Source organism: Delphinapterus leucas, chromosome 4, assembly GCF_059928025.1.
Source record: "Delphinapterus leucas isolate spDelLeu-1000000601 "Yukka" chromosome 4, BTC_Dleu_Yukka2, whole genome shotgun sequence".
NCBI classification, from domain to species: domain Eukaryota; kingdom Metazoa; phylum Chordata; class Mammalia; order Artiodactyla; family Monodontidae; genus Delphinapterus; species Delphinapterus leucas.
The window spans coordinates 4555455-4567425 of NC_143132.1; positions in this window are offsets into that span (position 1 = coordinate 4555455).

The following is an 11971-nucleotide window of genomic DNA, read 5'->3' on the forward strand; positions in this document are numbered from 1 at the left end:
AGGAACAATGTAGCATCTAAAGAAAGACCACAAGGAGTCAACAAGGCTGCACACAGTGGGGGATGGCGATCACTCTGACCCCCCATCTCAATGATTAACTGAGATTACTTCCGTTCCCCCCCTTTTAAATTTATTTATTTATTTATTTATTTTTGGCTGCGTTGGGTCTTCGTTGCTGCGCACAGGCTTTTCTCTAGTTGCGGTGAGCGGGGTCTACTCTTCGTTGAGGTGCGCTGGCTTCTCATTGCGGTGGCTTCTCTTGTTGCGGAGCACAGGCTCTAGACATGTGGGCTTCAGTAGTTGTGGCACGCGGGCTCAGTAGTTGTGGCTCACGGGCTTAGATGCTCCGCGGCATGTGGGACCTTCCCGGACCAGGGCTTGAACCCGTGTCCCCTGCATTGGCAGGCGGATTTTTAACCACTGCGCCACCAGGGAAGCCTCCCACCCCCCGCCCCGCTTTTTTTAAAGATTTTTTTCTGATGTGGACCGTTCTTTAAAGTCTTTATTGAATTTGTTACAATACTGCTTCTGGTTTATGTTTTGGTCTTTTGGCCACGAGGCATGTGGGATCTTAGCTCTCCGACCAGGGGTCAAACCCGCACCCCCTGCATTGGAAGGCAAAGTCTTAACCACTGGACCACCAGGGAAGTCCCCCCTTGTTTCCCTTTAAAAGCTTTCATGGCTGAGCAGAATCTTCGGGGGTGTTTTTTGGGAGACACTGAGTCTACTGTCTCCCCAGATTGCTGTCTTTCTGATTAAAAGCAAGCTTCCTTTCTACCTACCTTTGCCTCTCTCGAGGATTGATTTTTGAGCGGTAAGCAGCTGGATCTGTCGGTAACACCAGGATTCTCTTTCCTTTGGGAGGGAACGGGGAGTGTGGTGTGCCTTCCTGTGCCACTTCTGAAAAAGATCTTACTCATGAAATACATCAACCAAACGGAAAAAATGAATTAGAAGGAGGAATTCAAGAAAAGGAAGGCGCAGTGTATAAGAGACAGTGACCAGTGATACAGTAAAACTCAGAGCTGAATCTGAACAGCTGTCGAGAATAGGACTGAAAGGCTTAACACAATTGTTGAGGAAGGATTCTTGAAGCAGAGGAGGCAGGATGTGAAAAAATAAAACCGCTCAACAACTGAGAACCCAGTGTCCTGATTATTTCACCAAGCTCTTTCATTTAGGCGGGGAGGGGTAGGGCGGGGATGAGGGGAAGGGGTCTAGCCTGGGTTAGGGTGGGGATGGTGGGAGGGGGTGTGGGAAGGGTTACTTGAGGAGAGAGGGGAGATGCCCCGGGTCCCACAACAAGGACTGAATCCTGACGCAGGATTCTCTACTATGTCCCATCTTCACACTGCCTTACCTTCCTTATCTGTAAAATGGGAGAGAAAACCCACTTCACTGGAGACGATGAAATTAGTACATAACAAATGCCAATCACTTCATCCAGAGCTAGCACATTTTAATTGCTTGATAGTCACTAGCTTTTATTTTAATGAATAACAATGATTATTATTATTGATGTGATAGAAAAATACAGTCCAACCATGTTTAAACATTTTTTTTTTAAATTTAAAAACGTAGAACTTCATTTATGCCATTATAAAAACTTACCAGGGCTTCCCTGGTGGCGCAGTGGTTGAGAATCCGCCTGCTGATGCACCAGACACGGGTTCGTGCCCCGGTCCGGGAGGATCCCGCATGCCGCGGAGTGGCTGGGCCCGTGAGCCATGGCCGCTGAGCCTGCGCGTCCGGAGCCTGTGCTCTGCAACGGGAGAGGCCACAACGGTGAGAGGCCCGCGTACCGCAAAAGAAGAACAAAAATTACCAGAAACTCTTTCAACGTATACTCTGGGTTTGGAATATTGACATTCCTGCACGGTGACAGACCTGTGCCCCATGGCGTCCTGTGGAGGAAATCCCTTTCTAAAGACCTGGGGCAGGTGGGTGAGTGAGCCAGGCAGGTGGACCCGGCCAGGCTGGCTGGCTTGGGTTGGGTCTGGAGGGTGGAGTTGTTTGCTTTTTTCTGGGAGGTTGGGGCCTCTCCCGCTCAGGTGGATGGGGGCCGAGCCTACAGCCAACAAGAAAGCGCCTGAAAAAGAAAGTCACAGGAGACTTCTGCCTCCGGGCAAAGAGCAGGGTGCGGACCTGTGTACAGAGTGAGATGGTAACTATTTGTTTTTAAACCACAAGAATAGGATTTGAATCGCAAGCCAGCAGTGCACTCAGGAGCTCCCTTCAGCCAGCCAAACTCCTGCAAAGGGCCTTACTTCCCGGCATGTAGAGGAGAAAAGGTCAAGAGCGACCTCTCCCACACACCTGGGGGCCAGGTGTTCTCACCTGGGTTACCCTCCCGTAAGAGTCGCTCAGGGGTTTTGGTCAGGGAGGGTGGATCCAGAGCTCTCAGTACTGGACTTCCGGGCTTCCTGGGGGCTTGGGGGATGAGGACCTCTGGCGAAACTTATCTTCTTGGGAAGTGTTTAAAGCCAGACAATCACCATTATAATAGTTCCTATTCGTCAGCCGCCACATGCCAGGCTCTTACACACTTTATCTCATTGAATCCTTAAGCAGCAGCGGCAGTGAACATTATCACCCCCAGTTTACAGGTGAGGCAATGGAGACCCCGACAAGTTAAGGAACTTGCCACCTGGTAGGGGAAGAGGATGTTGGCCCCCCAGGCTGGAGTAACAGATTCACCGCATAGCTTCAGGAAGAATTTGAGGGCAATATATTTCCTTAGGCTTTTCTTTCATCAATACCTGTAGATTACTTCCATCTGAGTGAAGCTTTTATTTGGTTTTGAAAGAAACTACTGTTAACGCATCTGTAGTTTATCAGGGTGTCGTGGAGCTAAGCTCTCCCTACCTCCACCCCGTGAAGTGGAAGCAGCCTTGCCTTATCGGGTCTTGAAGGCTGGTGGCTTTCTATTTACAAATGAGGGTGGTGAACTTGCCTTTCTGCCTGGGGATGTGATGGCTGCAAGGGCTTTCTTTTTCCAGCTCTTTGCGATAACCTTGGGCTGGGGCATTTTGTACTCGAAGCTCAAGGCTAAATAAATAAGCTCCTATCCTTGAGTCTTGTTTTCACCACATTGGACATTGAACTTGATGGACTCCCTTGACGAAAACCAAGCATGAACCTTAGGGACAACCTTGCACAACCCAGGAAGGACAATCAAGGGTATGAAAATGATCTTTGGCTCCGAGCCCCAGAAGGGAGTTGGTGAGTTTTCAGGTCCCATCTGACCTGGGCCCTCAGAAGCGTTTGATTCAGGGTTGACCTTTCCACCTTCACTCTTTTTTCTACTGATCTCTCTGCCATCTCTGCCCCACTTTTCCTCTATTCTCCCTGTTCTCTCCTTCTCAGGTTCTGGCTCCTTCCTCCCCAACCCTTCATTGTTGGAGATCCCGGGGTACCATCCTTGGTCCACTCCTGTGTTCTTGGGGTCTCACCCAGATCGTGGCTTGAAGTATCACGTCAGTTTTCAGTATCAGCTCAGCCCTTTCCTCGACTCCCAACACTAGGGCCCTAGGGCCTCTGCCTCCTTGACAATCCGCAGGGATCTTTAATAGACATCCCAAGTTCAACATGATCAAAACGAACTTCTGCTTTACTACCCTTCCCCTCCACCCCTCCCCCAAACCGTCTCCATGCTGTGCTCTCCACCTCAGTTAATATCCCACCCATTCTTCTAGTTGTTCAGAACACAAATTCAGGAGACACCCTTGATTTTTCTTTCCCTCACACCCCACGTGCACGCATCAGGAATCATCTGACTCCACCTTCAAAATTTATGAGAAACTGACCACCCACTTCGCATTCCTCCACTGTTCCCTGGCCTGGGCCACCATCATCTCCCACCTGCCCTAGCCTCCCAGCTGGTCTCCTGGCTGTCACACCTGTCCTCGTGGTCTGTTCTCTGCCCAGCTGCCACAGTGAACTTGTTAAAATATGTCACATTGTGTCACTCCTCTTCAAACTTCTGCAATGGTTCCCAGGGGCTCACATCTTGCAGTGACTTGCGAGGCCCTCTGGGGAGGCCCTTCCTCCTGGAACCCTTGGGGCATCCAGCCTCATTGCTATTCCAGGGAATGCTCAGATGTGCTGCACCCTTAGGGCTCTTTGCTGCCTGCTCCTTCTGGAGTGTTCGCCCTCTGGACAGCTTCACACTGCACGCCCTCACTTCCTTCAAGCCCTTGCTCAGAGGCTACCTCTCTATTCCCAGTCACAACCACCCGCTTCTCCCCAGACTGGCCCAGGTGCTCCCTGACCCTTGCCTGCCTCTACTGTTTTGTCTTCCAGCCTTCCTTTCTTTTCCCTCCCTCCCCTCCCCTTCCTCTCTCCCTCCCTCCATCCCTCCTTCAGTTCCTCCCTCCCTCCCTTCCTTCCTTCCATCCTCCCTCCTTCTTTCTCTCTTCCCATAGCACTTTTCACTTTATAACAAACCAGACAAGTGAATCACTCATTCTGTTTGCTCTTTACTGCTCACTGTCTATCTCCCTGCGTACCCCCTCCCACTGCTCATAAACTCCACATGGGCAGCAATTTTTGCCTGTTTTGTTTGTTAACACATCTCAAACGCCTAGGACAGAGGTTGGCATGCTGTAAGTACTCAGTGCATATTTGCGGGAGGAAGGAAGGAAGGAAGCAAGCAAGAAAGGAAGGAAGGAAGGAGGGAAGGAAGGAAGGAGGGAAGGAAGGAAGGAAGAAAGGAAGGAAGGAAGGAAGGAAGGAAGGAAGGAAGGAAGGAAGGAAGGAAGGAGGGAAGGAGGGAAGGAAGGAAGGAGGGAAGGAAAGAATTGAAGGAATCCCACGATTGCCCCCAGGGCCCCTCTTCCTTCCTAGAGTCCCAGCATGTCCTACAGCCTGGGTAGCCCTTAAAAATTCTCCTGGCTGATGTGGTTCCTGCAGCCGTGGGCTGCACTCGGCGCACTGCTGGGGTCACCTCTGCTCTGCTGGCCACTCTCCAGTGACATTGCTCTCGTGAGTGGGAGGCTGTGTTAGTTCTTAGCTGAGCTGAATTGTCTACTAAGCTATGAAAATGGCAGTGCCTTGGTCCCAAGACATGTGGTTGTAATCCACTCTTCATCTTCTCCTGGGCGGGAGACACTCCGGGTGCAGACCAAAAGAAACATCTATCAGGGAAAGGCTAGAAGTAAACAACAAAGTCCTACTGTATGGCACAGGGAGCTATATTCAATATCTTGTAATAAACTATAATGGAAACGGTGTATAACAATCACTTTGCGGCATACCAGAAACTAACACAACATTGTACATCAACTAGACTTCAATAATAATAAATATTAAAGGAAAAGCTAGAAGAACAAGCTGAGGACATCAAAATTCTTGTTTTGTTTCTGCCAATACTAACAAGGATATCCTAGTAAATAAAACTTTAATTAAAAATGATGTCATGGGGGTTTAAGTCACTTTCAAGTGAGTGGGCACTGAAGCTTCTAATTTTTGCCGAAAGATTGATGAGATAATTTTTCATCATTTCTGTCACTAAGTATTTAGGATATATATAACTCATCTTGCACATATCATGTAAACCCAGTTGATTCCCAGAATATATGTATGTTAAACACTTTTCTAAGGCATGATTCTTTTAAGTCCATTTATTTCTTACTACACCTATTTCCCCGTTATATAGTTTTGCGCTAAAATGCCTTTACAAAAGTCATTGTGATATGTTCCCTCTATACCAACTTTAATGAGAGTTTTTATCATGAATGGATGTTGAATTTTGTCCAATGCTTTTTCCATGTCCATTGAAATGATCATGTGGTTTTTATCCTTCCTTTTGTTAATGTGGTGTATCACACTGATGGATTTGCAGATAGCGAACCAACTTTGCGTCCATGGAATAAATAAATAAATAAATAAATAAATAAATAAATATATATACACACAATGGAATATTACTCAGCCATAAAAATGAATGAAATTCTGCCATTTACAACAACATGGATGGACCTAGAGGGTATTATGCTTAGTAAAATAAGTCAGACAGAGAAAGACAAATACCTTATGTTACCACGTATGGAATCTAAAAAAAATAAAACAAACAAATGAATATAACAAAACAGAAGCAGACACAGATATAGAGAACAAACTGGTGGCTCCCAGTGGGGAGAGGGAAGAGAGGAGGAGCAAGACACGGGTAGGGTAGTAAGAGGTATAAAATACTATGTATAAAATAAATAAACTACAAGTGTATGTTGTACAGCACAGGGAACATAGCCAATAGTTGATAACAACTTTAAATGGCATATAATCTATAAAAACTTTGAATCACTATGTTGTACACCTGAAACTAATATAATATTGTAAGTCAATTATACTTCAGTAAAACAAAAAGTCACTGTGTTGTTTGGGAGTTCAGATTCATAAACTCCGAAACAGTGTTAATGTGAGTAGATCTGGATATGGACATAGTACATGGTTTTCAATTATACTTCTAGCCAGAGACAACACAGTAAGGTGTTGGATTTGGCCCCAGCTCTATATGCTGGGAAATTCTGCTGGGGAGGAAATCAAAGAGGAAAATGGAAACATGTTACATTGTACTTGGAGCCATGTGTGGTCTGGTTACCTTTCCCATACGTGTTCTGGCTGGTCCCCTCTCTTTCCTTCTTTCCTTCTCCCTTTCTTTTTCTCTCTTCCTTCCTCCCTCCTTCTCTCTCTCCCTCCCTTCCTTCCTTCCTTTCTCTCTCTTCCTCCCTCCCTTCCTTCTTCCTTTTGAACTTGTTGCTTTCTGAGGTTCACTTTCACGGGTATCTTCTATCAACAAGGCCGATGGACCCTGGAACCTCAGGACCAAACATCTGAAGCAGAGCAGAGAACCTGCTCAGGAGACTAGCTTGGGAGGCTGGTTAACATTTATTGGGAACTCACTGTGTACACAGGTATAGACGCTTTACTTTTATTAAGTTGTTTATAAACAATCAACCCCGTTTCACAGAAGCAGAAACTAGGGTGCAAAACGGTTAGGGCAGTAGCCTGGAGAGTAAGTGGTGGGTAGGTAACTGGGATGAGACGATTTTTCATTTGAGAGTATTTTGCAAAATGTAAAACCCTATACAAACCTAAAGGAAGCCTCAGGGCTTTATTACTTGTGCGTCTCTAGAGGAGAGGAAGGATAGATTATTCCAATGCCTGAATAAAATATTTTACTGCAAGAACATTTTACAATATTAAAATAAGAATATTGCAGGGCACAGTTCACAACATCATTAAGGGCTTCACTGGCAACTCTTCGGAGCTCTGGCGGCCTGACAGGAGCTTTACACGCATGCTAACTCTCACATCATCGTGTCTTATGGTGAGGAGATCTGGGATCTGGGGTCAGTTACCCACCAACCAGTACTCACCTCCCTGCATCTGGTTGCCCAGAGTGATCTGGGTGGGCTTTCCTGACAGCAGTTCAAACAGCGCTCTGCCCATCCTCCTGTTTGGGGAGCACCAACAAGTCCTAACGCACTTGGAAGGTTCCCAGAGCACCCCAGTCCACAGTGACTCCTGCCCTCTGCCATCACACACACCGCATGCGGCACACACACACACCCTACACACACACACACACACACACACACACACACACACACAAGCAAACAGACCACCTATTGATGGCTCATAAGCCACAAGCCCCTGGGCATCTGCTCTCGTGGGCGAAGGTTTCTCCTGGGCCTGCCCAGCACTCTGACTCTGGACAGACTCCTCTAGAACAAAAAAAGAGGGTTCTGCCCAGAGCGTCAGCAGAGGTGGGTTGCCGTGAACATCTCCGGGCACTGGGGATGTGGTTTGGAACCCAAGGGTCCTAATCCTGGGGGACTCTGCAGGCTCTCCGGGGGGACAGTCCCCTGAGAAGCCGTGCATTTGCCCTGCAGAGGAGGGGTTCAGTCACAGCCCCCTCTGTGCCCTGACCCCTGTCCCCTCTCCACACACCCCGTTCCAACCAAGGCAGCTCAGTCAGGGAACTTGCGTGAAATGCCCTGTGTGTGAGGAAAATGAACAGTGTTGCTTATCCCGTGATAGGAATTTATAAACCTGGGGGCACATTGTGTCTGCAAATAGTTATCTTTCCTGATCAATTGACAGAGGTTTGGAAGATCCCGCGAGCTTGGCAGTTCTCACCCATCACCAGCACCTTCTCTTGGGCATGTAGGTTTGGGCTCCAGGGCAGAAGGGATTAGCCTGGGTCTTGTCTGCAATCCACTTTCACAACTGAAGAAATCGTTGAAGACATTTCAAGTGACACCTGGGCCGGTTTATAAACAGGTCCCTCTTGGGAAATCCCTTGGGGGTAAACGCTCACTTTCTCCAGGGCCCCCTGCTTATGTGGGCAGGGAGATTGTGCCCGGGGCTCCTTTTAAGAATATAAATGTGGATTTCAGATCCATTGGAATCCGTTCAGTCCCTGGTTGATTTTTCCTCTCACTGAATCAAACTTTTTTTTTTCCTTTCTAGAATATTTTGAAAAAAAGAAAAGAAAAGAAGGCATAGGTTGGCCTGTCTGCTGTGTGTCAGCCTGTTTGCAGCTGAGTCAATGAATCCCTCTTTGTTCGCTACTACAAACCCCGCTTTGATCTCCCCCCCGTCTTGTGTCCGTGTGTAGCACTGTACCAGGTAATGAAAGGATTTTTCTTGTGTTTCCGCTCTTTGTTTTCAAGGAACAACAGAGAGGGGGTATTTCCAGGCTACTGAGTACATTCCCAGAAGCAAGTGGCTGAGGAAGTGAACACCGTAGAACGGAGCGGAGTTGAAGAAACCGCATCTCTTACTTAGCTGCTTATTTTCTTTTTTCCCCAAACGGTGACCTACCAACCTCCTCATTACCAGGGTCAATTTCTGTCCTCAGAGACCTGCTTCTGGAGGAGATGGACTTGCAGATCGTCTCAGGATGGAGCCAGTTGGGACGGGACAGCCCTGGGGGGCCGTTCCCTAGCACAGTTCGCAGGAATGAGGTCCGTCGGGCCAGTGTTGTCCACACCCTGCTCCAGAGACCTCATTTGCTTGGTTTAACACCTGGCTCAGAGCCATCTGGAAATACCAGTTTTATCACACTAATTAATTAATAATCCAGGGCTGTGACCTCCCTGCTCAGAGGGACCACGATGGAGAAGAAGAATACGGGTGCTTTCAGGAGAGACACCCGCTCTGGGGAGCCCTGGCAGCCTTTCCCACCCCCCGCCCAGGAATGTGTCCCGAAGTCCTCAGCTCCTGGGGCGGGGGGCGTGTCAGCTGTCCCTGCCGCCCTCTCAGGTGTCACCTGCTTCACAATCCTCTCCTGATGAGGTGCTCCAGGACATAAAGGGGACACTGTGAGTGCAGGCAGCCAGCAGAGTCACATCGGTGGAAAGCAGACGTGAGAACCCAGGACGAGGGGTGGTAGCTGCTTTGGTCTCAAAGGTCAGGAAGGAAGTCAGGCAAGCACCTAGTCTCAGGACCTTGACCTAATGGCTGGACAGTGTCCGCTGAGGGTGGCCATGTGTCTCAGAACATGCTATGTTTCATGACCTTCACTGGGCCAGGGGGGGCCAGATGCTCCTGTCCGATGCCCAGGGGTGCCCTGCTCAGGGGCAGCTGCAGTGCAGTCTTTGGGGCGAGGGTAATGGTAGCCATCAGGGGCCGGGGAGAGGCCCTCTCCTGCCCAGGGAACCTCTGTGCTTTCTGCCCCCGTCGTTCCTTTCCACCTTCCTCCCTCTCATGGCTATCATCCCGTCCCCACACCCCTTGTCATTCCTTAGCCTCCAGTGGTGTTGGAACCTCCCTTCGGTGGCACTTAGAACTGGCCACGTGCTACTTCCCAGTTGACACGACCAGTGACACCAGCAACAACTTTCCAGAGTTCAAAGAAGGTCTCGCTTCACCACGTCCCCCGCGCCTCATGATAGCCACGGGAAAATGGGTAGGCTCTAGATTATCTTTCTAAAGAGGCATTTATTAGGTTTTATAATAAACATTTTGCCGTTTTCAGACATCACATATTTGAAAAAAGTTTTTTTGGTCGTTGATCAGTGTCTAATAAAGATTTTCAGGGGGCTATACAATCTACAGCACATCATCACCATCACAAAAGCTAGGGGTAGTAAGTGAATATAATGACACCAAGTATGCTAATGTTCTCTTTATTTCAGGGGACGAATAAGTACCTTGCGTTTTTACAGTGATTTATGTTTAAAAAAATCCACATTCAATTCACTCATTCAATTGGATTGTCTCAGCAATCTTTCCAGGGGTCGGGGGCAAGAATGATTATTTCTAGTTTACATTTTGAGGAAATCAAGGCTTATATACTTGATGAATTGTTAGGAGTCACCAATAACTAGTAGGTTTTGATTTGATTTTAGATTTTCTGACTTTTTTCTACTGTAGACCTCAAATTCCTTCCTAGAATTATGGCTTCTGGGTATAGACACCAAAAACAAGTGTGGGTGCACGTGTGCATATTCTCCCAACACCAAATGCAGCCATTCAGAGATGCACCTTCTCTGTCTGTTTTTCCCATGACCTACAGAACACAGGCCCCTCGCCGACCCTCCACACACACCTTTCACTCGTTTTTCATGCTTTTTTTTTCTCCAGTTTCTCCATGGAAGCTGATACATCAACACAGTCTTGGATGGCCCCACTATCCCTGGCATCGTGCTGGGGACACACCTGCTGCCCAAAGTTTGCAGAATGTGGCCTGGCTAGACTCGCCTTATGACCTGGAAAAGGAGGGTTTCTGGACAATTTTCCTGATGAATAAAAGCGAGCAGCTACATAATTCTGCGATTGAAGCAAATCCTCACCACAGCTTTTCCTACCTGAAGACTGGTGGTGGATTGTCTCAACAATACAGCCCTTTTACTGAACAGTGGCCACCGATCGTGTCTTGTCCACTCAGAGTGCCACAGAGCCCATGTACTGTGAGTTCCTGGAGGGGGGATGGTGTCCTGGGGTGGGGGGCTTGCCCTGCCATAGGTTCAGCAGATGGGGAGCCCCAGCGAGCACAGGAACCCATGTCAGGGCACCTGTGCTCTGGAGCCTCAGGGTTAGCTCAGGTAGGAACTGCAGGTGAAAACAGGAGTGCTGGTGTTAGTGGGACAGTACTAAGGGAGGGCTGGGTTAAACCAGGGTGTGTGAATACCAGGTGATAAGAGAAATTAAATAACATTGTGCTGGACAAGCTGAAGTTAAGAACCAGAGCGTGTATTTCAGAAGCCTTTTGAGTTCTTTTTACTGATGACTGGGAGGGAGACAAACTATGGCCTCCTAGGTCTTCATGTGGAACAAAGGGTAAGTCTCAGTAATTGATGATTTTAAAGGAACAATGAAGGTGGAGAGAAATGACTATTATCAGGCAAAAGAAGCCACCATAGTGGATACGGTGAATCAGTCTCTAAGACTCCCAGTTCTGTTCCAAAGGTGAACATCAGCCTGATGCATGTTCTTGAGCTGTTTTGCAGGATCCAAACCCCTTTAAGCGCTCAACCACCAGGCTAACTGGAGCCTAAGGATTGATGACGCTGACCTTTGCTGACCCTTATGATGTCACTCAACTAGGTACCTGGATGGCACCAACCTGGAGTAAGCGTTGCCTCGATTTAATGCTAATATCTCTGCCCCAAGGGCACGGGTTGCTGCCATATTTGAACATGAAACAAGTTTGAGCTGTTGTCACACTGGGCAAGGGCATCTAGGACTCCACCTCTACATGGAAGGGCACACTTGCCCTTTTATGAATGTGCCTGCACCCTTGGCTTAAAACTTCCCTGATTTTGCTGTCCGGGGGGGACAGTGCTTTGAGAGCTCTCTGCCTGACTCCTTATTTGTCACAAATAATAAAGCTTCTGCTTTGATGGAAGGTACTTAGTGTGTTCATTAGCTATGTACCCAAGTGATGGAGACATAGAGTTCAGTAACAGTGGGATCAGAGACACATCTGGGGTGGGGGAAGGAGAGAGGGAAAAAGGTGGAAAGT